At 48.4% G+C, this 25,123-nt stretch overlaps 1 long non-coding RNA gene across 1 annotated transcript; it reads right to left on the bottom strand.

Annotated features, from left to right (window-relative positions):
* Positions 1–1,180: 1,180 nt before the first annotated feature.
* On the bottom strand, positions 1,181–21,689 carry LOC134758514 (uncharacterized). Its single transcript, XR_010133771.1, has 3 exons — positions 21,258–21,689; positions 4,729–4,871; positions 1,181–2,755 (listed from the first exon to the last, which is right to left on the bottom strand). It is a non-coding gene; the product is annotated as an uncharacterized lncRNA (long non-coding RNA).
* Positions 21,690–25,123: the final 3,434 nt, after the last annotated feature.

The following is a 25,123-nucleotide window of genomic DNA, read 5'->3' as shown; positions in this document are numbered from 1 at the left end:
CTTTGGCTCTTCCTTACTCCATACAGCAGCTCTTTTTTTTTTTTTTTTGAGACGGAGTCTCGCTCTGTCGCCCAGGCTGGAGTGCAGTGGCGCGATCTCGGCTCACTGCAAGCTCCGCCTACTGGGTTCACGCCATTCTCCTGCCTCAGCCTCCCGAGTAGCTGGGACTACAGGCGCCCGCCACCACGCCCGGCTAATTTTTAGTATTTTTAGTAGAGACGGGGTTTCACCGTGTTAGCCAGGATGGTCTCAATCTCCTGACCTCGTGATCCACCCGCCTCGGCCTCCCAAAGTGCTGGGATTACAGGCGTGAGCCACCGCGCCCGGCCACAGCAGCTCTTTAAAGGGGGGATTCCTACCCCTCCATTTTAGAGACAAGACATGGAGGCTCAGGGAAGTGAGTTTACTCACCCAAGGTCACCTGGCCAATATATGGCAGAGCAGGGACTTGAACCCATGTTTAGGCTGACTCCAACACCTGGGCCTTTAACTGCTCTGCTCTGTGGCCTCCCTGGCTCAAAAGCCTGAGGATCCCCTCGGTGTAACACCAGATGGGGAATTTGTGGCCTAAGCACTGCTTTTCAAATGCTGTGAAATGTGTCAGAGGTTGCGGCCTCTCAGACAAGGTGGCCAGGAGCACAGGAAGATGAATGGTCCAGCCGGGTTCTGTCCAGGGCCTCTGGCTGAGCAGGTGTGGGTAGAAACCTCCACCCACCCAGGCCCCAGCAAATAAGATTTCTACAAGTGCAGCTAGGCCAGCTGCCTGTTACTGCCAGAAGCTAAGTTGTTTCTTTATACCATAATAAATCTGGCTGTAGGAGTCAACGAAAGCAATGATTACTTCACACAACCTCTCTCAGCCCCTGATTGGGATGCATTATATATCCCAGGCACCCAGGAGATGGAGCCGTGACATTGATGGATGCCAAGGCCACTTGCAAGGCCCTCACTGGGAGCGGGGCCTGGCCAATCTCTCTCCCTGGGCTCCATGGACCGCCCCCCCCCCCCCCCGCCACCCGGTGACCTCTGATGGACAGGAGCTTAATGAGCTTTGGCCTCAACATCCCCATGGCTAAGGGCAGTGCAGAAATAATGGAGTCATTGCATAGGCAGGATCAACAGGTTCAAGTCAGGCAATGAATGGCCAGCAGGTAGAGGATGAGGGCTTTGGACGTGGGGATGTAAGAAAGCAAAGCTTTATTCGGCACCGAAATGCACATTGCTCAGTGCTCTCTGTAGACTGTCATATGTCAGTCTCCAGTTCCACCTGTGAGGTAGGTACTGTGATCGTCGCCATTTTACAGATGAGGAGACTGAGGCTTAGAGAGCTTAAGCAACTTGCCCCAGGTCAGAGAGCCAACAAGGTCACACAAACAACAGCAACCAGTGTGATCGTTTGAAAAAACAGGCCAGATCCCATCACTCACCTGCTCAAACCCTCCAGTGCCTCCTGCTGCTGTGTGCATGAGCACTGTGCTCCTGACCATGACCTCTGAGGCTCACCTGTCCTGGCTCTACCCTGTCTGTCCACGTCCCTCCTACACGCTCCTGTGCACTCCAGGCTCTTCTTCCCCCATCATTCTGAGCTCTTTGCATGGACACCCTTCTCCAGTCCTGCATACCTGGCTCCTGCCTGGTGTCCAGTTCCCAGATCAGATGTCCCCTTCCTGAGATGCCCTCCCTGAATGCCCTGAGTGGCCCTCCAGCACCCACTGTCCCTGTGTCTTTCAGGGCCCATCCTGTGTCTGTGCCTTGCTGCTTTCTCACAGTGGGTGATGAGCTTGTTCATTCACTGGGTATTTCTTCTCACCAGACTGAGCAGCGAGAGGCCAGGGCCATGTAGGTCTTGTCCTCCTGTGTCCGTTGGACTGGGCATGGTGCCTGGCACATGACAAGAGCTCAACGAGTATTTGTTGAATGAATGAAAGTTGCAGAGCTGGGACTGGAGCTCAGGTCTGTCTGGCTCCAAAGCCTATACTCTTAAGCACATCATTTTTAGTCCTTGGATGACCACATGGCTTGAAGTCATGAGGCTGGGTTCCAATGCTGGCTCAGCTACCACCATGCTGTGTGGCATTGAGCAAACATCTGGGGCTCAGTCTCCTGATTTGTCCATGAGGAGGCAGAACTAGGTGCTTTCTAGGAGCTCATTCTAAGTAGGACAGCATCAGGTTCAACATCCCTCAGACAATGGGGCTGACATTGCTCAGTGGGGTCCAGGCCATTGGCCTAAGCATCTGGTGTCTGAGGCTGGTGGCTTTACACTGACTTTAGTCTGATGGGCCTGTACCCCCACCCTGGCTGGTCCTGGTGATCACAATAGTGACTGCTGTTCATTGTCCCTAATACAGACATTGTTCCTAATCTCCCCAGCATCCTGAGAGGTGGGTATCACCAAGCCCATTTAGCAGGCAAGAAAGCTGAAGCTCAGAGAAATGAGGGCAGAGCTCTCAATGTCACAGCTAGAAAAGATTCAGTCTCTGGACTAGAACTTGGGATTGACTCCAAAGCCGGTGCTCATGCAAACAACAGCCAGTCTATGCCTGCACCACACCAGCTGCTTGAGGCTGCTCTCAACCCTCAGCCAGGCTGCTCTCCCAACCCTGCTCTAGCCGGGCTCATCTCCACTGTGCCTCACCATCAACAGCCTCTCCAGGCCCAGGGCCGGCTTGAAACACTGCCTGATCATCCTAGTCTGCTGCATTCTCACCGTGAGGGTGGCCTGAGTCAGCGGGAGCGCAGGAGCTGAGAACGCCTTTCAAGAAAAAGGAAACTCGTCTAAGCTCACCTCCTACTCTCTCCCTGGGATGGGAAGAGGGGCCCTGACCAGAAATGTCATTTTCTGCTCATTTCAAAGTGAATAATGTGGCTGTCTTGGGCTGTGTTTAATCTCTTGATGCATCCCTGTTTGAAGAGCAATGGGCTCAACATCCCTCAGAGACAATGGGGCTGGCATTGCTCATTAGTGCCCAGGCCACTGGCCTAAGCATCTGCTTTCTGAGCCTGATGAAATCTTGGGTGTAGTCTGAGCTTTGGACTGATGGACCTCTGTACCTACTTTGGCAGGTCCTTGCATTATACCTAATGTGGACATTGTCCCTAATCTTCCCAGAAATCCTGAGAGACAGATGTTACCAAAACAATTTGATATATGAGGAAACAGGCTCAGAGAGCTGAGGTGAATTGCTTAAGGCTACACAGCTAGAAAAGAGCCAAGACAGAATTAAAAGCCATGTCACTTGACTCCAAACCATTGCTCTTACAATCATTGGAGAAATACTGGCAGATCTAAACCTGAACCACATTAACTGCTGGAAGTTTCTCTTGTCCGTGAACCAGTCTGCCTTCTCAACACTCACTCAAGCTAGGCTCAGCCACAGCCACAAACAGGCTTAGCTGAGGCCCACAGTCAAACAGGGCTCAGGGCTGGGCATCTAGTAGGCTTGCAGCAAAAGCCAGTGACTGGACAATTGAATGTCTTGAATCTGCAGAGGGTGGAGGTGGCCTGAGTCAGCAGGAGCTGAGAAAGCCTTTTGAAGAAAAATGAAATGTATCTCAACCCACTCCCTACTTACTCCCAGAAGTGGGAAGAGGGAACCTGTCCAGGAATTTTATTTTCTATTCGTTTGAAAGTGGAACAATGTGGCTTTCTTGAGCTGTGTTTATTCTGTGACTGCATTCTCTCTTTGAAGAGGGCTGGGATTGCTCCCCAGGGCTCCAGCCCATGCATGCTCCTTTCCCTACAAAAGGCATAGCAACTCTTCCCCTTCTAGCCTCTTCCCCAGTCAACCCTTTGCTCCCTTCCATGTCTGCCTCTCTCCCCCATGACAGTTCTTAATTTATTGTCTCTGAGCTCCAAATACATCCGTCGTTGCCCTGCTTTGTAATACTGGAGCTGGACCCTGTGAACAGTTCTCTTGTGCCAGCTAGAGCAATGTTAGGCTTTGTCAGGAGAGGGCGCTAGAGGGACACTGTAAGGTCCCTCTGCAGCGGGAAGGCACTTCCCTTCCAGGTTCTGGTCCTCCTTCCATCTTTTTGTTTCCAGCACAGGAGCCAAGGCCCAGTGCTATCATCTCAGTGGCCTGTGTGGACCAGCTCCAAACGTCTTTTCTGTATAACAGGAAAGAACCGTCAGGCTTCACTCTCTCCACCTGGACATCGATTCTATAGACCAGCCCTACTCACACTTGACACCAGCCTGAACCCATGTGGGATCAGGTTCCCACAAAGACGGCCATGTCCACAGACTGAGCCAGCTTACTTTCCCTGGCAGGTTTCTTAGCCACTGGAGGCTGCATGTTCTCATGGTCATCACTCCCTCATAGAGGAGGTCTGTGTCAGGGGGAAGACCTTCTCCTGAGGCCCTAGTTCCTTCATTATTCACTTTCCCTCAGCCTAGAAACAGTAGCTACTTTTTTGCACTTGCTGCTTCTGGGTCTCATAGAGTGTTCTTTTACCCTTTTTAGTAATTAACTATCCTTTGTTAGATAATAATTCTTTATATTAAAATTTCCATGTTCAGATTATGGGTGTGAGCTCTGTCTCCTGACTGGATCCTAATTGATAAGGAATTGAGAGCAGGAATGGTCCCAGGTGACAGACCCGCAAAGATGAGATTTTGATAGGTTTCATTGTGCCTTTGGGCTGGAGCACAATGCTGAGTTCCTTGCCAGTGGGAATGGGATGCTTGTAATCTACAGCATAATGGCACCATAATGTTGCTATCACCTGTAATGGATTTTGGTGCAATGCCAACTGGAGCAAGTGTCTTGGGAACTCAGATGACTCCTGCACCTGACCATGATTACACCAGTAATGATGCCTGCAAGGACTGTGGTGTGGGATGAATCTTGCATGCACTGGAGCACTTACTAGAAAAAAAAAAAGACAAGTCGAGGTTATTTAATTCTCAGCTCAAATCATAGTTTGAGGACCACAGAGCTTCCATGTCATCCGTAAAAGAATCTCATATTTCATGTAGCCACAGGGCTGATATTGCTCAAAACCAAACATAAAATTTAATTGTGTGGGTGGCAGAATTTAAATGTCAGTTAAATTTATAGCATCACAAGTTTTTCATGTGAAAGTATGGGTATAAATCAGGGAAGAATGTGATCTTGAAACTTGGAATAGGGACATCTGGTTGGACTCAGATAAAATGGAGAATCCTGATTCCCTGAGGCCCTCTGAGCCTCCCTTGCCAATGGAAATATCTTCCCCTCTTGTATCTGAGGAGGTTAGTTTTCCTTTGTTTGAAAATGCGGAGATAACCTCATATGGGGCAGATGCCTTGAGATAGCATGACCATTATCCTCAGGAGATGCCACAAGCACCCTTTGTTACCACTAGATCCATAACAAGGGTCAAATCTCAGCATGCTCCAAGGGGACAGGTACTCACTGTGATGCAGAACGAGGCAACACAACAGAAGAAAGGCAAGATTTTGCTAATGGCAAGATTTTACATAATTCAGGGAATATTTATGGGAGCTGATTCTAAGGGTGGAAGGTAATAATTCTGAATTCATGGATGTGGATTTGGTATTTAATGTGTTAAGTTGTGCAACTGAAGTTGGCTCTAACAGTTTACTCAGTTGGTTGACTGAAACTTGGACTTGAAGGTGGCTTACATTTAATGAAATTGAAATGCCAGAGGTTCCATGGCATAATGTGGAAGAGGGAGTCCAAAGGCTTAAGGAGATAGGATGTTGGAGTGAATTTATCATGTGTGACCTGCACAACCACCCCTGCAAACTATGTTCCATGAAAATTCTCAGAAGACACCTTCTTAACTAAGGCACTGAGAAATGTATTATTGAGAGGAGAACCTTCATCCTTAAGAAACTCTGTGGATGTTCACCTTCATAGTCCAGTTATTACCATAGATTATGCTATCATTCCTGTGAACTTCTTGATTTCATGGGGACGATAGCATCCTGGAGCTGCAGAGGCTAAGTGGAATTGCTTAATAACCAAAGACAATATGGATGATGCACCATAAAGGGCAGCAGGGATGTGCCTGTAATTAGAATGCCTTGGCCCATAGGGATCTTTGGTGGTGACTAATTGACCACTTTGTCCCTAGAAAGGAAATAGACAGATAGCCTACTAAAGCACTGCTTGATCTGTATCACAGAAAAACAAATGAACAAACACAACTCTAGCACTGGTGCCCAAAACCCGACTTGAATGACTGTTGGAGTTACGGCTTCTCATCCAGTTTCTAGACCTAAAGCAATTCACAGATCAGAGCATCTTGATTTAGGAGGATGCCAGACCCTTTGAAGAAGATTCTTGCAGTAGTGCTATAAGTATATACCATAAGTCTTCCTCCATGCCTGCCTTATTCTAAGTGAAGTAACTCAGGAATGGAAAACCAAATATTGTATGTTCTCACTTATAAGTGGGAGCTAAGCTATGAGGATACAAAGGTGTAAGAATGATATAATGGACTTTGGGGACTCAGTGGGGAAGGCTTGGGTGGTGCGAGGGACAAAAGACTACATATTGGGTGTGTGTACACTACTTGGGTGATGGGTGCACTAAAATCTCAGAAATCACCACTAAGGAATTTATCCATGTAACCAAAAATGACTTGTGCCCCCAAAACATTTGAAATAAAAAGAATTAAAAAAAAAAAACTTCCTCCAAGCCTTCTCCAAGGGGACCTGTGGCCACTTACTAGAATGACTGCATTTGGGGAAAGAAAGTACCCAGTCCTTTGGGGGATTACTAGACATTGACTCTGAATTTATGATAATTCCTGGGGATGCAAAATGCCACTGTGGTCCACCATTCAAAGTCTTGACTTAGATCATCAGGTGATAGATATTTAGCCCAAATGTGTTCAGTTGGACATTCCCCCAGTTTCTGAATGTATAAGTGAAATTGGCATACTCTCACTGGAAGAGACCCCATTTTGGGTCTTTGTCTTATGGAATGAGATCCATCATGGAAGAAAGGGCCTAAATAGAAGTTTCTGGAACTTCCTCTCTTTGCCCTGATAGCAAATTGGAAGCACTTCCATATCCGCGGGGAAATTTCAGAGATTCATGAAGCCTTGAAATATGCAGGGGTGGTGATTCCTATCCCATCCCCATTTAACTTGCCTATTTGACCTATGCAGAGGTTGGAAGGGTTTTGGAGAATGACTATATTATTGTATATTTCATTAGGTGGTAACTCCAATTGCAGCTGCTGCCCCAGATAGAGCATCTTTACTGGAGCAACTCAGTATACCACTTTGGTATGTAGCTGTTCACCCATCTACTGCATTTTTCTCTGTACCGATTAGTGAGGACTATCAAAAACAGTTTGCTTTTACCTGGAAGGGCCAACGGTACACATTCGCAGTCTTGCCTCAGAACCAAGTCAATTTCTCTTGCTTTCTCCTATTATATAGTCTACAGATAATATGATCATTTTGACATTCTACAAAGCATTGCACTGGTGTACTACATTGATGATGAGCTGATTATGCCTGATGAACAGGCAGTAGCAAGTACAACATATGTGAATGTCAGGGTGGGAAATAAATCCCACAAAATTTCAGAGGTCTGCTGTCTCGGTAGTTTCTGAGGTTCAGTGGTCTGGAACATGTTGATATGTCTCTCCAAGGTGAAAGTCAAGTTGCTGCACATTACATACTGCTAAAAAAGAGGCACAGCACTTGGTAGGCATTTTGGATTTTAGAGGCAACATATGTCACATTTGTGTGTGTAACTTTGACTTATGAGCAAAAATCTCCATAAGGCTTCCAGTCTTGAGTCAAGGAGGTTCTGCAGCAAATTAAGGCTTCAGAAAAATTTTCTCTACCACTTGGATGATCCAGTAGATCCAGTGATTCTCAAATTGTCCATAGCAGGTAGGGATGCTGTATGGAATCACAGCTAAGCCCCTAAAGGGGAATCACAATGCAAACTTTTAGGATTCTAAAGTAAATCTATTCCTGTTTATTCAGACACTACTTTCTTCCCCCCTGAGAAACAGCTTCTAGCTTGCTATTGGACTGTGGTAGAGACTGGGTGCCTAACTGGGACATCAAGTGACCATGCAGCCTAAGATTCCTAATTGAGATTCTATTGATGCAACTAGTTATAAGGTTAGCTTTGTGTGGCAGCAATCTATCATCAAATGAGAATGATATTAAAGAGACCTCACTTGGCAAGCCTGGAAGGTATGAGTAAGTTGTATGAATTAGTAGTTCAAACTCCCTTCTCATCAACTTCTGCCTCATTGCCTTGTCTCCCTCAAATCATGCTTATGGCCTTGTGGGGAGCTCCTTATGACCAGTTGCTGAACAATGAAAACTCAAGCCTGGTTTACAGATGGTGCTGTCCGATATACCAACCAAAACAGAAGACTGAGATATCACAGCCCCATTAGGGTGACCTTGAAATACAGTGGTGAGGGAAAATCTTATAAGCAGTATATTTGGTTGTCCATTCTGGAATAAGAGATGGCCAGAGTATGGCTCTACACTGGTTTATGAGCAGTTGTTAATGGTATGGTTTGGCTGGTTGGTCAGAGACTTGGAAGAAACAGGATTGGAAGATTGATGAGGGGGAATTCTGCAGAAGAGTCATGTGGATGGGCTTCTCAGAATGGGCATAGACTGTGAAGATTTGTGTCCCATGTGAATGTTTGCTAAAGGGCATCCACTGCAGAGGAGGCTTTCAATAAGTAGGTGAGCAATATAACATGCTTTGTGATGATCAGTCAACCTCTTTATTCCTCTGTCCCTATGCTTGTCCAATGGGCCCATGAGTAAAGTGGCTGTAGTGGCAGGGATGGAAGATATGCCTGGGCTTAAAAACATGAACATCCCTTTCCTAAGGACTTCTTTGGATACTGCCACTGCTGGGTGCTCAATCTTCTGACGGAAGAGACCAACATGAGCCCACAGTATGCCACCATTCGCTGGATAGACTGGTCATGTACCAGGTTTCATCTTGATTTCATTGTACGTCTCCCATCATGTAGGGGGCATAGATTGTTCCTTATTGAAATAGAATCATTATCTGAAGATATGTTTGATGTCCCTGCCTGTGATTCTTTTGTCCCTGCCACCATCTATGTACTCATAGAATGTCTCACCCACTATCATGGTATAGTACACAGAATTGCCTCTTCCCAAGGAATTCATTTCACAACAAAGGAAATGTAAAACTGGGCTGATTCCCATGGAATTAACTGGTCTTACCACATCACTCATCACCTGGAAGTGAACGGTCTAATTAAAAGATGGAATGGCTTACTGAAGGCTCAGGTATGGCACCACTTGGGAGACATTCCCTGAAAGGATGCAATATATGCTTTGAATCAGACACCATTGTATAGTGCTACCTTCCTCGTTGTTAGAATACCTGGGTCCATTAATCAGGGGTGGAAGTGGGAGTGGTTCTATGTCAGTAAATTTTCAATCAAGACACAGAAAACATGAGATTAAGGGGGAATAAAAGAGAACTCTAAAGAATACCACTAAAGTGAAGGAGAATGTACAAGGCCCAAAACTTAGAAGGAAGAGAGGATCCTCTCCACATCTGGGATTCAGACCCTTGAGGAGGGTGTAGTTGCAGCCTATTGGATGGCAGAAAATTTCACTGGATTGTCAGCCCAGAGATGGTCTCATGGTGGGCTGAAGGGGTGGGTTGCCCCTCCACACCTGTGGGTGTTTCTCGTTAGGTGGGACGAGAGACTTGGAAAAGAAAAAGAAACAGAGACAAAGTATAGAGAAAGAAATAAGGGGACCCGGGGAACCAGCGTTCAGCATATGGAGGATCCCGCCAGCCTCTGAGTTCCCTTACTATTTATTGATCATTCGTGGGTGTTTCTCTGAGAGAGGGATGTGTCAGGGTCACAAGACAATAGTGGGGAGAGGGTCAGCAGACAAAGACATGAACAAAGGTCTTTGCATCATAGACAAGGTAAAGAATCAAGTGCTGTGCTTTTAGATATGCATACACATAAACATCTCAATGCTTTACAAAGCAGTATTGCCGCCCGCATGTCCCACCTCCAGACCTAAGGCGGTTTTTCCCTATCTCAGTAGATGGAACGTACAATCGGGTTTTATACCGAGACATTCCATTGCCCAGGGACGGGCAGGAGACAGATGCCTTCCTCTTGTCTCAACTGTAAGAGGCATGCCTTCCTCTTATACTAATCCTCCTCAGCACAGACGCTTTACGGGTGTCGGGCTGGGGGACGGTCAGGTCTTTCCCTTCCCACGAGGCCATATTTCAGACTATCACATGGGGAGATACCTTGGACAATACCTGGCTTTCCTAGGCAGAGGTCCCTGCAGCCTTCTGCAGTGTTTGTGTCCCTGGGTACTTGAGATTAGGGAGTGGTGATGACTCTTAAGGGGCATGCTGCCTTCAAGCATCTGTTTAACAAAGCACATCTTGTACGGCCCTTAATCCATTTAACCCTGAGTTTGACACAGCACATGTTTCAGAGAGCACGGGGTTGGGGGTAAGGTCATAGATTAACAGAATCTCAAGGCAGAAGAATTTGTCTTAGTACAGAACAAAATGGAGTCTCCTATGTCTACTTCTTTCTACACAGACACAGTAACAATCTGATCTCTCTTGCTTTTCCCCACAGTGGGCCAAGGTTAGTGGGCATGCCTGCTGAGATGCTGATGAAATTCAGAAGCTGCCTGTGAGGGTTTCTGTTGAACTTGCTGGGAAGCCAGCTGGAGCACTGGCTGCCAAGAAGTTTCTCAGAGTATTTGGGGTGGGAGGATAGGAAGCCATTTTTGGGAAGATGAGTGGAAGTGAGCTGGGGCTTCTATAGATCCTGCCTTTGAGAAGCCAGATATGGGAGGGCTGCTGCTATCACCAGTGGTGTGCTCTACTGAGTGTCCTGCACACCACCGAATGCAAGAAGAAGCCAAGTACTCTGGAATCAGAGTGTCCAACATCCTGCCAGTGCCATCTATTGACAAAATCAACACCATGCCAACTTGCAAGAGAAAATGTTCTAGTTTCACAAGCAGGCCATGAGGGGTGGATTTGGAACTCAGAAGCAATAAATGACAACTGGTACAGGCTCCTCTCATTATTATTCTTAATCACCCACTTGGAGAGTGTTTGCTTCTTGTCTTTGCAAATTTGAACTCTGCTGGCTTGGATATCTTTGTTCCTAAGGCAAGGATGGGGGGAATCCTAGAGGACACAACATTGGTTCCAATGAATGGAAGGATGAGACTGCCTCTAGCCATTTGGGGTTCTTACGTCACCTATCAAACAGGCCGATAAAAGGGTTACTCTTTTGGATGGAATGATTGATCCTGGTTTCCATGGAAAAATTGGATTGCTTCTACACGATGGGGACAGGAGGGCTATGTCTGGAACTCAGGGGATTCTGCGGGTGTGCCTCTTAGTACTTCCAAGCCCAACTGTAAAGGTTAATGGAGAACTTCATCAATCCAAAAAAGGCAGGATAATTGAGGGCTCATATCATTCAAGAATGAAGTTTTGACTTACTCTTCCTGGTAAAAAAAACCCCAACTAGCTGAGGTTCTGGTTGAGGGTAGGGAAGATTCGGAATGGGTAGTGGAAGAAGGAAATCATAGATATAAATTATGGCCTTGTGGTCAGTTACATAAATAAGGACTAGAGTAGCTTTGCATATTTTCTCATTTATTGTTATGTGTGTACATTTATGACTATGTTAATTGTTTCCTTCTGCTTCTTCCCCTTGGTATTATTCTTTTTCTTTTTCTTTTTTTTTTTTGAGACAGAGTCTTGCTCTGTCGTCCAGGCTGGAGTGCAGTGGTGTGATCTCGGCTCACTGCAACTGCTGCCTCCTGGGTTCAAGCGATTCTCCTGCCTCAGCCTCCCAAGTAGCTGGGACTACAGGTGTGTGCCACCACGCTGGGCTAATTTTTTGTATTTTTAGTAGAGACGGGGTTTCACTGTGTTAGCCAGGATGGTCTCGATCTCCTGACCTCGTGATCCACCCGCCTTGGCCTCCCAAAGTGCTGGGATTACAGGCGTGAGACACTGTGCCTGGCCTATTTTTCTTTCCAACTATTATTTCAGGTTCAGGGGATACATGTGCAGGTTTGTTACATGGGTAAATTATGTGTCGCAGGGATTTGGTATACAGATTATTTTGTCACCCAGGTAATAAGCATGGTACCCAATAGGTAGTTTTTTGATCCTTACCCTCCTCCCAGCCTCCACCCTCAAGCAGGCCTGGGTGTCTGTTGTTCCCTTCTTTGTGTTCATGTGTTCTCCCCATTGTTATTTATATACCAGTTATTGGAGGTTAACTTTACCATATGGCCTTTAGGAAACAGAATATTCAGTGTGACTGTGCTGATTTTGAGGAGTAGTTCATATAGCCAGCAAGGGGTGAATGATGTTGGAACTACGTGTCTCCTTATTTTGAGGCAAAGGTGGGAACTTCCTTATGTGTACGAGGGATAACTGCATCTCCTTAGGTGGAAACACACAGTTGCCTTGTTGTGAATGGAAGTTTAAAAGTGTGTAGTAGATATATATGGAAGCTGATTCGTCAAAGGCAAGGACTGTGATGGTTCCACCAATTGTTTCTCAAGTCCACCCTTCTGTGTCCTGCTTTGTGTTACTGGAGCTGGACCCTATAAACATTTGTTTGCAGAGTGGTGCAGTGTTAATCTCTGTCAACAGAGGGCAGTGGAGGGGTATTGAAAGGCTATAGAGATGGATGGCATTTCTTTGTTTTTTTTTTTGTTTGTTTTGTTTTGTTTTTTGAGATGGAGTCTCTCTCTGTTGCCCAGGCTGGAGTGCAGTGGCGTGATCTTGGCTTACTGTAACCTCTGCCTCTCAGGTTCAAGCAATTCTCCTGTCTCAGCCTCCCCAGTAGCTGGGACCACAGGCACACACCACCATGCCCAGCTAAGTTTTGTATTTTTAGTAGAGATGGGGTTTCACCATATTGGTCAGGCTGGTCTTGAGCTCCTGACCTCAGGTGATCCACCCACCTCGGCCTCCCAAAGTGCTGGGATTACAGGTGTGAGCCACCGTGCCCAGCCTCATGAACAGTTCTTTACATTACATTTTCCATGTTTAGGTTACTGGTGTGGTCTCTGTCTTCTGAATGGTCTCTATTCACATACTCTCCACCCTGGCATCTGGCCTCCTTGTTGCCTCCATCTCAATCAGATTTGAGATGAAGATTTGGCCTCCCCCTTGCTCTCCTCTTGGCCTTTCTCTTCACCTCTGCCTCTTTCAGATCCGTCTTGGAAAGTCCCAGTTTCTGTGTGAACATGGCGAAGATGAGGATGTGGCATCTTCCCAGCATGCCTTGCAGAAAGGCCAAAGCTGGAGCTGGGAATCAGGATGCCTGGGTTCTAGGCCCAGCTCAGCTTCTAACCTATGTCCTTTACAGGCGGGGAAAGTGAGGAGAAGTGTCAGATGCCTACTTCCATCCAAGCTGCTCTAATGACCTGCAAAGGCTTTCTCCCCACCTCAATTTCCATGATGTTCTGTGATCCTCATGACAACCCTTCTTCTTATGGCTTGGCTGGATAGATCTTGTCATTATTATTCCACTTACATTATTATTCCAGTTGTATTATTGTTATTCTGATTAATACAGTGCTTCTTAACTGAGGGCAATTTTGCTTCCCAGGGGCCATTTGGTTATCACAATGTGGTTTTGCTACTGACATCTAGTGGGTAGAGGCCAGCGATGCTGCTAAATATCCTACAATACGTGGGACAGCCCCGCCCCCTTGACCCCCCAACAAGAAACTATCTGGCCTGCAATGTCAGTAGTGCTGAGGATGAGAAGTCCTGAATTAATAGGTATAGAAAGAGAGGTCTTACAAGGGGGAGGTGGCTTGCCCAGGGCCACACAGAAAGTGAGCAGCAGAGCTTGGATGAGAGCCTAGGCACTGAAACCCCCAGCCCTGGTCTTTTCAGCCCTTCCCCATTCTTCTCCCAGGTCCAAGGGTAGGAAGGCAATGGAAAGCCAGTGAAACCTTCCCCGAGGAATTCTGTGCCTGCAGGTGGCTGACATTCTCCTCTTGCCTCCCTGCCTTACCAACCCCCAGCCACTCGCCAAGGCAGCCATCTGCTTTCTCAACTCCTGTTCTGAGCTGCTGAGAAGCTGCTGAGAAAACTGCACTTAGTGAGTACTGGCAACATCGCCAAGGGGTGATTGCCAACGTCAGCGGGCTCCAGCATCGCCCGTCGTTTCTGCCACCTCCCTGTCATCTGCTCCGACCGCCCTTCCCTTCAAGGACTATTCAGATCCTCCACCTTTCTTAAGTTCTCCCCTAGTCCCACCATCAACTCTTTCACTCCCAGTAGTGACCTGACTTTCTCAAATACTCCCTTCTCTCCTGAACCTGTTCTCAGCCCGCTTGGGAAGAGGACTCTTAACTATCTCAGGACAGACTCTCTCCTCTGGTTGAGGGCCAGTCCGTTTCCACCTTTCGGACTGATTCCTTTCTGCCTTTGCGGGACATTGCCCCTATAGCGTTCTCTCTCTCTGTCCCCACTTCCCCCGACATTTGTCAGCACCCCTGACTTCCCTGCATAAAGCCTGCTCAATCTCCCCCATACTTAATTTTAAAATAAATTCCTTTCTTGAAATCTTCTGGCCCCTCGAGCCACTTTCATTTCTTCCCCTCCCATCCACATACTGTTTGTACTGCCCAGATGAGCCACTCACCCTGCTTGCTCCAGCTGCAAACCTCCTACTCACCTTCAAACCCAGCTCAGATGTCAGCTTTCCTAAGATGCTGTAACAGATGTGGTTGGTGTCCCCCTCCCCTTGGCACTCTGAGTTCTGCAGTTACAGACAGTTCTGAGCATGCTGACAGCTTCCCCCCTCAAATGCCTGTATCTCTTTCTCTCTTTCTCTGGCACCTGGAGAACTTGCTTGTTTGTGTGGCAGGTGTCAGCTAGGAGTACAGGGGACAGGAGGAGTTAATGCCTCGAGAGGTGGTGAACAGTGCCCACTACCCCTTGAGTCATGAGAGTGGACTCTGGGGCGTCTTCCACGCAGGCCTCAGAGGCTCCCCAGCAGGATTGAGCCCCGAAGCTGCCGTCGCTGTAACCCACTGCTTAGTGCTTAGTTCACGCTTCACTGACTTTTCTCTTTTCCCCACTTAGTCGCTCCATTATCTGAGAGGGATCCCCTCTCAGAGAAACTATCAGCACTGGGGCCCTTGACTCAGGGCAAGCTGTTGAAATGACCATTTCCTGGGGTTGCTCACATTGGAAGCAACAGGTGGTTCATCCATGTACTTCAAAAAGAGCACCCTTTGGGGCAGCCACCCTGAGACACACCCCTGTCCCCCTAACCCTGGAGGGGGTTAACTGCTCCCTCCTCCTGTTCCCTGATGCCTGTTATTGTTTCTTGACACAGAGTTTCTGTCTCTTGTTCCAGACTGTGAGTCCCTGAGATAAAAGCAAGCTCTTCCCTACCTCTGTGTCCCCTTAACCTGGCATGTCACCCCGGCACATCAGTGGCCAAGAAATGTTTACTGAGTGAGTCAGAAAGGGAATAGATGAAGGGGACAGGAGTCTCCAGGGCCACCCATGGTGGGTGACCAGCCCCACGGAGAGAACTGTCCCATGGATGTGGTCCTCTCAACCCCGCCTTCTCCTCTCCGCCAAGGGGGCCTATCTCTGCCCACCCCTGCCTGGCCCAGAACCCTTCACCCTGTCGTGGACCCCCGTCCTACCTGCTATGATGCAGTCTGCCTGGTGCAGGCCAGGAAAAGTCCCCAGAGAGGGGAGCGGGCCCCTCGGCAGGAGATTCTGGCTCTGGCTAAAGAAAGGTCACAGGAACCGAGTGAATGCTGTTATAATGCAACATAATTCAGTGCTGCCTTCCAGCAGATGTCGCTTTGGAGGGATGGATTTGTCCCAGCTGGACTCTGGGGCGCTTTCTGAAGCACACGGAAGAACCACCTGCTGCTTCTGATGTGAGCAGCCCCAGGAAATGGTAATTTTGACAAATCAATGTATTTGAGCCAAACGCATGGACCCAGTTTCCAGCAGGAGGAATTACAATCCTTGCTGAGGAAGTGAAGCAGCTGCTGTGGAGCCAAGCGGCTGTACAGGCTACGTCCAGCCCCGAAGCCCCTGGGGAACAGGATGCTCCGAGCACAGATCGCCGGGGAGTCAAACTCAGCGCCCTGGTCCCATAAAAGACCATTTTACAGATGAGAAAACAGGCCTGTGGCAAACTGAGGCAAAGGAGCGCTTGCCCAAGGTCACACACATTGAGCCAGTGGCAGACCTGGGGCCCTGAGCTGAATCCAGACAGCTCTGGCCCCACCCTCTCCCACGGCTCTGAGGAGCTGGCAGGTGAGACTCGTGCTGAAATAAAAACTAAAACATCCGACATCGTGACCAACTCACAGGTTGGGCCTGCCCTTTTGTTACAGATGCTGACCTGGGAATGAGAGACTCTGGGATCTGATGCTGGTTCTGCCCCTACCTTCCTGTGTGACTTGAGTTTCCCCATTCAAGGGGCATAATGCTCCACTTCCCAGGATGATGTGAGGATCACGTGAGGTCCAGGAGAAACTCCTTGGCACATTGTGTGAAAGTAAACCTGGGAACAGTGTTATCGTCACCCACACACCTGCAGTGATGGGATGCTGAGGACAGGGATGGTCCTTCCCTGAGCTGCTAGAAGTGAAGGAGAAACCAACTTGTCTTTTTCCAGGCACACAGCTCCGAGCTAGGGGAGGGGCCTCAGGGTGGGTTGTAAGTCTGGAGGCCTTGGCCATCCTTCCTCCCATAATGTAGGGGTGTCTCTGAAGCCATATTCCCCTTTCTGTCCCAGCAGGTGACATGGAATCTCAGCTCTTAAACATCCTGGCTACAAAGGTTTGGCAGTGCTGGGTTGGGGGCAGATATCTGGGGAAGGGAAAGAGACAAAGAAGAGGCTTACAGAGGAATGGGGAGGAAGAAGAGGAGGGTGAGAAGAAAAGGAGGAGGTGGGAGAGGATGAGGAGGAAAAGAAAGACAAAGAGAAGGAGACAGCAGAACATTTGGAGGAGGACTGTTTCCATTCTATGGTACAAAATGCAAGCAGAAATTGTGGGCTCTAGAATCAGAAAAATCTAAAATCAAAGGCTGGCTCCACCGCTCAGTATTTGGGGGACTTTGGGCTAATCGTTCCACTGTTCTAAACTTCAGTTTTCACATCTGTAAAATGGGGATAAGAACGGTGCCCATTTCTTAGAGATAATCTTGGCAAAGCATTCAGTACTATGCCTGGCCAGGAGCAAGTCCTCAATATGCAGTAGCTAGAGTGGCAGCAGAAGTGGGAAAAGGAGCTGTAAATCTACAAATGTGTGTGTTCTGGGAGAGTCTGGAAAACCCATCCCACTGGAAGATAAGACGGCTTGTTCATGCAGAGGAGCAGATGGATTTGTCCAAGTTGAGAGAAGTCTGAAGAGGCACAGAAGCCCAAATCACACATGCAAAGGAATGCAGTTAACAAATTTTACTGTGAGGACAACAGTTTATGTATTAATGGTGGCTAAACTGATAAATATATAAGAAGCTGAGGCCGGGCGCAGTGGCTCACACCTGTAATCCCAGCACTTTGGGAGGCCGACGTGGGTGGATCACCTGAGATCAGGAGTTCAAGACCAGCCTGGCCAACATGGTGAAACCCCATCTCTACTAAAAATACAAAAATTAGCCAGGCGTGGTGGTGGGCACCTGTAATTCCAGCTACTCAGGAGCCTGAGGCAGGAGAATCACTTGAACCTGGGAAGCAGAGGTTGCAGTGAACCAAGATCACACCATTGGACTCCAGTCTGGGGGATAGAGCGAGACTCTGTCTCAAAAAAAAAAAAAAAAAAAAAAAAAAAAAAGCTGAAGGCCAATTTCATGTCAATAGATCACTCAGGAAGAAATGTACATGGAGAACCCATGAGCAAATGACTGTCATGTCTCCTGTTAGGGAGACAGAGAGGGCAATCCACAGTGAGGGAGCACTGACTGTGTGGCAGCCACACTGGGGCACTCACTGGGGTCGACAGCAAATGAGGTGCAGCAGTTGAAACAACATGCCCTCAGTCCCACAATGGGTGAGTAGTGGAGCTTGGACTCCAACCCAGCTCTGTCTGCAGCCAAAGCTCTGAGTTGGCTAACACCATGTCTGAACGCTGGATGTTCAGGCCTGTAAGGCCTGGGGAACAGAGCAGCCCTAGACGGATGGGTATAGACACTTGGGGTGTGGGCCCCTTCCCTTTAGTCATGATGGGCCAGACAAGAAGTTTGGCTAGAGACCATGTCTGCAAGCCCAGGTTGGCTGTGCTGAGCTGCAGGCTTTCCATCTCCCTGGAACTGTGAAATCCTTGCAGGCTTTCCCCTCAGCCCCCACCAAGATAGGCACCCCCATCCCTGCACTTGGAGACTGGAGCTTTCTCTTCTTAGCAGATGCTACCTGGGTGGTTGTGACTACAGGGCTGTGGGTGGAGATGAGACAACTCAGGATGTACACATTTTTGAATTGGGATAAAATACCAGCTAAATATTTGTCCTAGATTTTTCCTTCTGAGGAATTGAATTATGAGATGCCAGTTGTTTTAATATGAGCTATGCATTATCACACACAGAGTCTATTACATGCATAGTAAGCCATACACATGCATACAGAAGCAACTACACACACAGATACACACCCACACACACAAAGAGGAGGTCCTAGCGACTATTTTCCTAAGGTACCATTTTCAGGGCTCACTTCAAGAACATTGAATGGTTCTTAGGAAGCAGAGATAGTCTCCAAACTCAAGAAAATATTTTTCCTAGGACCTGTAAATGCTACACATGATAATTGTCCTAATCTTGTTCCTCTAGGTCCTCTCTCTACTCTCCAGCCCTACCTTGCCCTGAGGATTATTACTTCCTTAGCCCTTGGAGTACTCAGCTTCCTGGGGTCTCCCCGAGCCACCCTCCTTCATCTAGCTTCCAGAAGGTGAAGACAGAATAGAAACTTTAAGGTCAGAGCTCATCTGTGGAAATGGGTTAATCCAGTTTTAGCATCATGGACAGCCCCCTATCCCCGCCCCCAATTTCTTCCCTCCCAGTAATGGAGGAGGCTGAGGTTCCATTTTGATAAGTTTGGGAAGGAGAAACTGGGAGCTTCCTGCTAATAGCATTAGGACATGGGGACACCCAGGTTACTGAGAGGTCTGCATCCAGACAGGGCTTCGTCTACTCCAGCCACAGGCTCATAGGTTCTTTGAATTCTCCAATCTAATATTTCAAAGCCATGCATATTTTGCCCTCTGTGATATATCCATGATTGTTTTAATATAAAATATAAAATAATGGGCATTTTCCACACAGAGGGAGGATGTCCTATACCCATCTTATGGCTTCATGTATCTCTGGGCACACTGCCAAAATTCTTCTGGGGTGTGTGGTGTGAGGTACACTGCCCACGGAGTGAAGGCCAAGATCCTTAACTTGGAATTCAACATTTTGTGTTCTGGCTCCTAACTTTTCCCAATCATCATCCACCACTTCCTCATTTTCCTCCTCCATTTTCATCCCTGCCCACCCTCACATGTCACACAAGATTTACTCTCCCCTCCCAAACTCCCTACACATAACAACAGGGTCGCTTTGAGCCCCTGACCCACCTCCAGTTCTCTTTAGACTGAACCCTCTCCCCATGGGAGAAAGTGGGTCTTTCCACCCCTGCCTTCTCTGCTCCTGCCTGTGAATACAGACACACAGGTCCTCATCCTCTGAACAATCTGAGGTTCAGCCCACGCCACCCAATAGGGCAGAGGAGTGGCTCTGCTGTTGTTAAGGAATAAACATTAGCCGAACACCATGGATTTGTTTCTTTTCTTTTTTTGAGACAGAGTCTCGCCCTGTCACCCAGGCTGTAGTACAGTGGCGCAATCTCGGCTCACTGCAACCTCTGCCTCCCAGGTTCAAACGATTCTCCTGCCTCAGCCTCCTGAGTAGCTGGGATTACAGGCACCTGCCACCACGTCTAGCTAATTTTTGTATTTTTAGTAGAGATGTGGTTTCACCATGTTGGCCAGGCTGGTCTCGAACCCTTGACCTCATGATCCGCCTGCCTTGGCCTCCCAAAGTGCTGGGATTACAGGCATGAGCCACCTTGCCCGGCGCATTTCTTTTCTTTTTCCTCTCTCTTTCTTTTTCTTTTTTCTTTCTCTCTCCTTCCTTCCTTTTTTTCTCTCTCTCCTTTCTCTTTCTTTTTTCTTTTTCCTTTTCTCTCTCTCTTCCCTTCCTTCCTTCCTTCCTCTCTCTCCTTCCTTCTTTCCTTCCTTCCTTCCTTCTTCTCTCTCTCTCTCTCTTTCTTTCTTTTTTTGACAGGGTCTCCCTCTGTCTTCCAGGCTGGAGTGCAGTGGCAAGATCTCGGCTCACTGCAACTTTTGCCTCCTAGGTTCAAGTGATTCGCCTGCCTTAGCCTCCAGAGTAGCTGGGACTACAAGTGCGCACCACCATGTCTGACTAATTTTTGTATTTTTAATAGAGACAGGGTTTTGCCATGTTGGCCAGGCTGGTCTCAAACTCCTGACCTCAAGTGATCCACCCACCTCAGCCTCCCAAAGTGCTGGGACTACAGGCGTGAGCCACCGTGCCCAGCCTTGTTTCTCTTTTTGATTCTTGTCTTATAACATGGGCTCCTCGTCATTGCTCTTCCTCCCTCACCCCTGCCACAGACACCAATGAACTAAGGAGTTTCAAATCTTGCCCAGGTCAGCTGCAGCTGGAGAGTAAAGAAAGGGTTGAGGCTTTGGGGGATTTTCCTCACCCTATAGTCTAATTGTGGCTCAGTGAACCTTCAACAGAGATAGAGGCTGTGTGCGAACTGAGGCCTCTGCCTCAAAGCCTCCGTGTGAAATCTCTTCCGGTGAGATTTCCTGCTGCTCTAGCATCGGGCCGGGGCCTCCAGGAGGCTGTTGGGGTGGACAGAAGGAATTGCAGCTGTCCCTGTCAGCATCATGAATGGCCCTGATCCTGGGAGGTTAGAGCAGGAAGGTGCCACTCCCACACTGGTCAACAGCTCCATGGACACCTGCTGTATGCCAGGCCTGTCCTGGGCTTGGGGGCCACATGGATGGGTTGGACATCGCCCTTTTCCTCGGGGAGTTCACAGTCTATGGGCTGGTGGATGAATCACAAATTTAGCCCAGAGAGTGGGCATAAATCAGCCCAGGTCCCACAGCCAGACAGCAGACAGGGTTGGGACAGAGCCCAGGGTTCCTGACACTCGGGCTGCGCGACCAGGACTTACTGTGCAGGTGCCAGGCCAGCAAGAGGGGTCGGGAGATGTTTTCCAGGGCAAGACCCTGATTTGTGATAAGAAGTGTACACGGAGACAGAATCAGAAGGAAAGGGACTGGATCCACAGAAGTGCTTGCACCTGCTGGCTGCTCCCTGTCTCCAACGCTTATCCAATTCTGTACTTGAAAAATGGCACCGCATCAGTTAGGACCTGCAAACACCAACAAACGGGCTTAGGCAAACTTGGCAAGTCAGCGGCGCAGCCGACCGAGAACTCCAGAGCGAGTGCTACCCAGTTGCCCTTTGATCCTGGGTTCAGGTTTGGGCTCCATCTCTCTGGCATTCTCTCCTTTCTCCTCGACTGTTGCCGTCCTTGCTGGCCCGTCACACCCTCACTCTGCAGCGACCAGAAGAAAAGAGCCAGTCGCTTCCGGGACGTCCCTCTGAAGAGAGGGACAGCTCCTCTTTCCCAGAAACCCCAGCGAACATGTCCTCGCCTTTCATTGGTCTGAACTGGGTCATGTGCCACTTCCTGAACCAATCACTTTATCCAGCAAGATAGGCTAGCCCCACGGCTTAGGCCAATCAGAATCCGGCCCTGGAGCTGAGGGTGGGTCGTTCAGGGCACGTGTTGAGAGGACAGGGTAGTTCCCTGAGGGAGGGCCTGTCGATTTGGTGGGAAGTGCTGACATGGAGGCTGGGGAGGCAAACAAAGCCCTGAGATAGTCGCCATCGCCATTGCCTGAGATCATGAATATGATCCAGTCAATCAGAAATCCCCCCGCTGCTCCAGCCCTGTCTTCGTGTCCTGCCTTATGGCCAAGCCCTCTGCTTAGTGGAATGGAGTCCCCCTCATCCATACTGGCTCATGACTCCATTCATTTGCCCTTGCTGTGCCCTCCATCCGGGATTCTCAGCCCCTAATCTTTACCCTCCTTATCTTTTAGATCCCAGGTCAAGCTTCACCTTTTGCAATTTTGAAATGAATAATCTCTGCCGGGGATTCCCACAGCACCTCGCTCCCACCATCATTTCCAACACCATTATGGTCAGCTTTCCTTATTGCATCCCTGCCCCTACTTTCTACCTGCTATCGGCACAGAGCTTGCCAGTTCCTTGAAGGTTTGGATCTGGATAGGACTTAATTAATTTTTCTGTTCTCAGACTCTGGGTACTGCCTGGTTTAAAGAAAAAACTCAATATTTGTTGAATTAATGAAAGTAAGTTTCTGTTGAAGACATGACTTCTTTGAAGTTGTTTGCATTTTAACAAATGGCAAAGCCTCAAGCCATAGAAATGGAGCTCCAGTGGTAGAATTTCAAGCACCAATAAGCTGGATACAGAAGCTCCCTTTAATGCTTGGGGGAGGAGATGACTGTCTTGGAAAGTGGAATTTTCTATTCCTGCCTTTTCAGTGCAAAAAACAATCACGTTGTCTCCTGAAAACAAATGTGTTTCCCTTTGGCTGTCTGGTGGGAGGAAACTTCTCTAGTCTTGTCAGCTTTCCTGCCCTGGTTCTGGTTGACAGAATGTTCCTCCTGATCCCTGTGAGTTGTGTGGGTGATGCCCTGGTTGATCTTCTCAGCTCTCTGACCCCCCAGCCCCCAAGCTTGCCTGCCAGTCTATCTCTGCCTAGGTGGGGAGGCCCCAATGTTAGTTGGGAGTTTGAAGAAGCCTTGTTCTGCAGCTCAGGCATTTCCACATCAAGCCCATTGTCTTGACTGCTTCTCTCCAGCTGACCTGAGGCACATCCTGACCATTTGTGCCCTCCTTGGTCCTCCAGTCAAGCCCACCTCATGCCCCAGCTCCACACGCTATGCATGCTCTCTGCCCTCAAGCTTGTCCCCTCCAGTCTAACCCAGAATGCCCGTCAGCAGCACAAAGCTGGCTGGGTCCCTCCCAGCTGGAAACCCTTCCCAGGCTCCCAGTGCCCTCAGCTCACAGCCCATGCAGAGGCACAGACATCAGCCAGACACAAGCCATAAAGCATGTGTCCCTACTTTTGCACCTGCCCTTCTCCCTGTCTAGATGCCCTCCCCTCTCTGTTGATCTGGTGAGCTGTTACTCATGCCTCAAGATCCAGCTCCAATATACCCTTCTTGAAGCCCTCCCTGCTTGGCCTATTTCTGTCTTGGCACATGTCCCCTCGTCTGTCTCCTCCACTAAACTGTGAGCATACCTAGGTCAGAAGCCAGAGTGATTTTTCTGTCTCCAGCATCAGACAGCAGAAGAGGTGTCAATGTGTGTCTGTAGAGGGTTAAATGAAGGGTCGAACTTGCTACTGTTGCAATAACAGCAACAATTATATCTTTTATTTTGGAGAATATGCTGCACACCAGGCACTGTGCTAAGCAGTTTGCCTGCATTTGTCTGCTATGGCTTCACAAGCCTTTCTGAGTTTGGTATGATCATTAGGTGCATTTTACAGATGAGACACAGTGTGCTCAGAGAGGTTAAGGGGCAGTCCAAGGTCACACCATGAAGGAGTGAAAGGGCTAGAACTTGAAATCAGGGATGTCTGGCTCCACTTTCTTCATTTACTGGGGACGTACTATGTTCCAGGTGCTGTTCTGTGGTCTGGGGATACAGAATAAGCCAAGTCCCTGCCTTTGTGGAGCTCACATTCTAGTGTATGGTGTAGGGAGGGGACAAACAACAAATGAATATATGACAAATGCCAGGGGCTGATCAGTGCTATGTAGTGGGGACATATTAGTTTGCTAGGGCTGCCATAACAACACTACAGACTAAGTGGCTTAAACAACAGAAATGTATTTTCTCATAGTTCTGGAGGCTGGAAGTCCAAGATCAAGGTGCTTGCGGGGTTAGTTTCTTTGGAGTCTCTCTCCTTGGCTAGCCACCTTTGTGCTATGTCCTCAAGTGGTCTTTCCTTTGTGTCCACTTTGATATCTGTGTGTCCTAATCTCTTAGGTCCTCATTTTTGACTTAATCACTTTCTAGAGGCCCTATCTCTAAATACAGTCACATTCTGAGGTACTAGAGGTTATGACTTCAACACGAGTATTTTGAGGGGACAAAAGCAATTTAGGGAGTCAAAGAGTGATAGATGGGGGTTGGTGACACTTTAGGGGACATCTGAGCAGGGATGGGAATGAACTGAAGGTCAAACCCTGCTTACAGCTGAGGGAAGCATACTCCTGGGCAGGAGAAACAGCCTGTGCAAAGGCCCTGGGGAATAGCAGAAGGTCACTGTGGGCAGAGCTTTGTGCTAGGGAAAGGGGAGGGGATGAGGTCAGGGGGGAGTGGGAGTTGAGGGGGCAGATGCATGCACGTTCCCAGAACATCTTTACAGAACTTAATGGCTCAAATGGACGGACTCTTCCTACCCCTAGGAGTATGTAGTTCAACACCTGTATTGTGCAGAAGGGGAAATTGAGTGCCAGAATGGGAAAGGACCTGTCCAGAGTCACACAGTGTGTTGGTGTTGGACGTCCTGCCCAAAGACTCTGCCTTTAGCAGCCCTCTCTTGGGGGAGGTGGGGACGCAGCGACAGCTGGTGCAGGCAAAGCTCTGCTGAGAGGACAGATTTGAGGATTGGGATTATCGTTATTGTTATTGTTATCCCTGTGCAGAAGTGACAGTGGATCCCACCAAGAGCCAAGGGGAGAAGAGGAGCCCAAGTGTGAGGGGCTCAGGGCAGCTGCTTCCTGAATGCGGAGAGTGATTTCTACCCAGGCATTGTCCTCCTGCCTTCTCCTGATATGCTTCCTTAATGCCAGCTTATTAAGCAGGTTCCACCCCAACAAACATGGGTGCAGCCTCGGCCACTGTGAACCCTCTGCCAGGCTGGGGGAAGTCCCAGGTCCTGTCACCACAATTACCATTGAACGAGCATCGAAGAGAAGGTGCCAGGAG

Source organism: Gorilla gorilla, chromosome 1, assembly GCF_029281585.2.
Source record: "Gorilla gorilla gorilla isolate KB3781 chromosome 1, NHGRI_mGorGor1-v2.1_pri, whole genome shotgun sequence".
In the NCBI taxonomy this organism is placed as follows: Eukaryota; Metazoa; Chordata; class Mammalia; order Primates; family Hominidae; genus Gorilla; species Gorilla gorilla.
The sequence above is the reverse complement of the archived record's forward strand: the minus strand, read 5'-3'. Positions and strand labels throughout refer to the sequence as shown.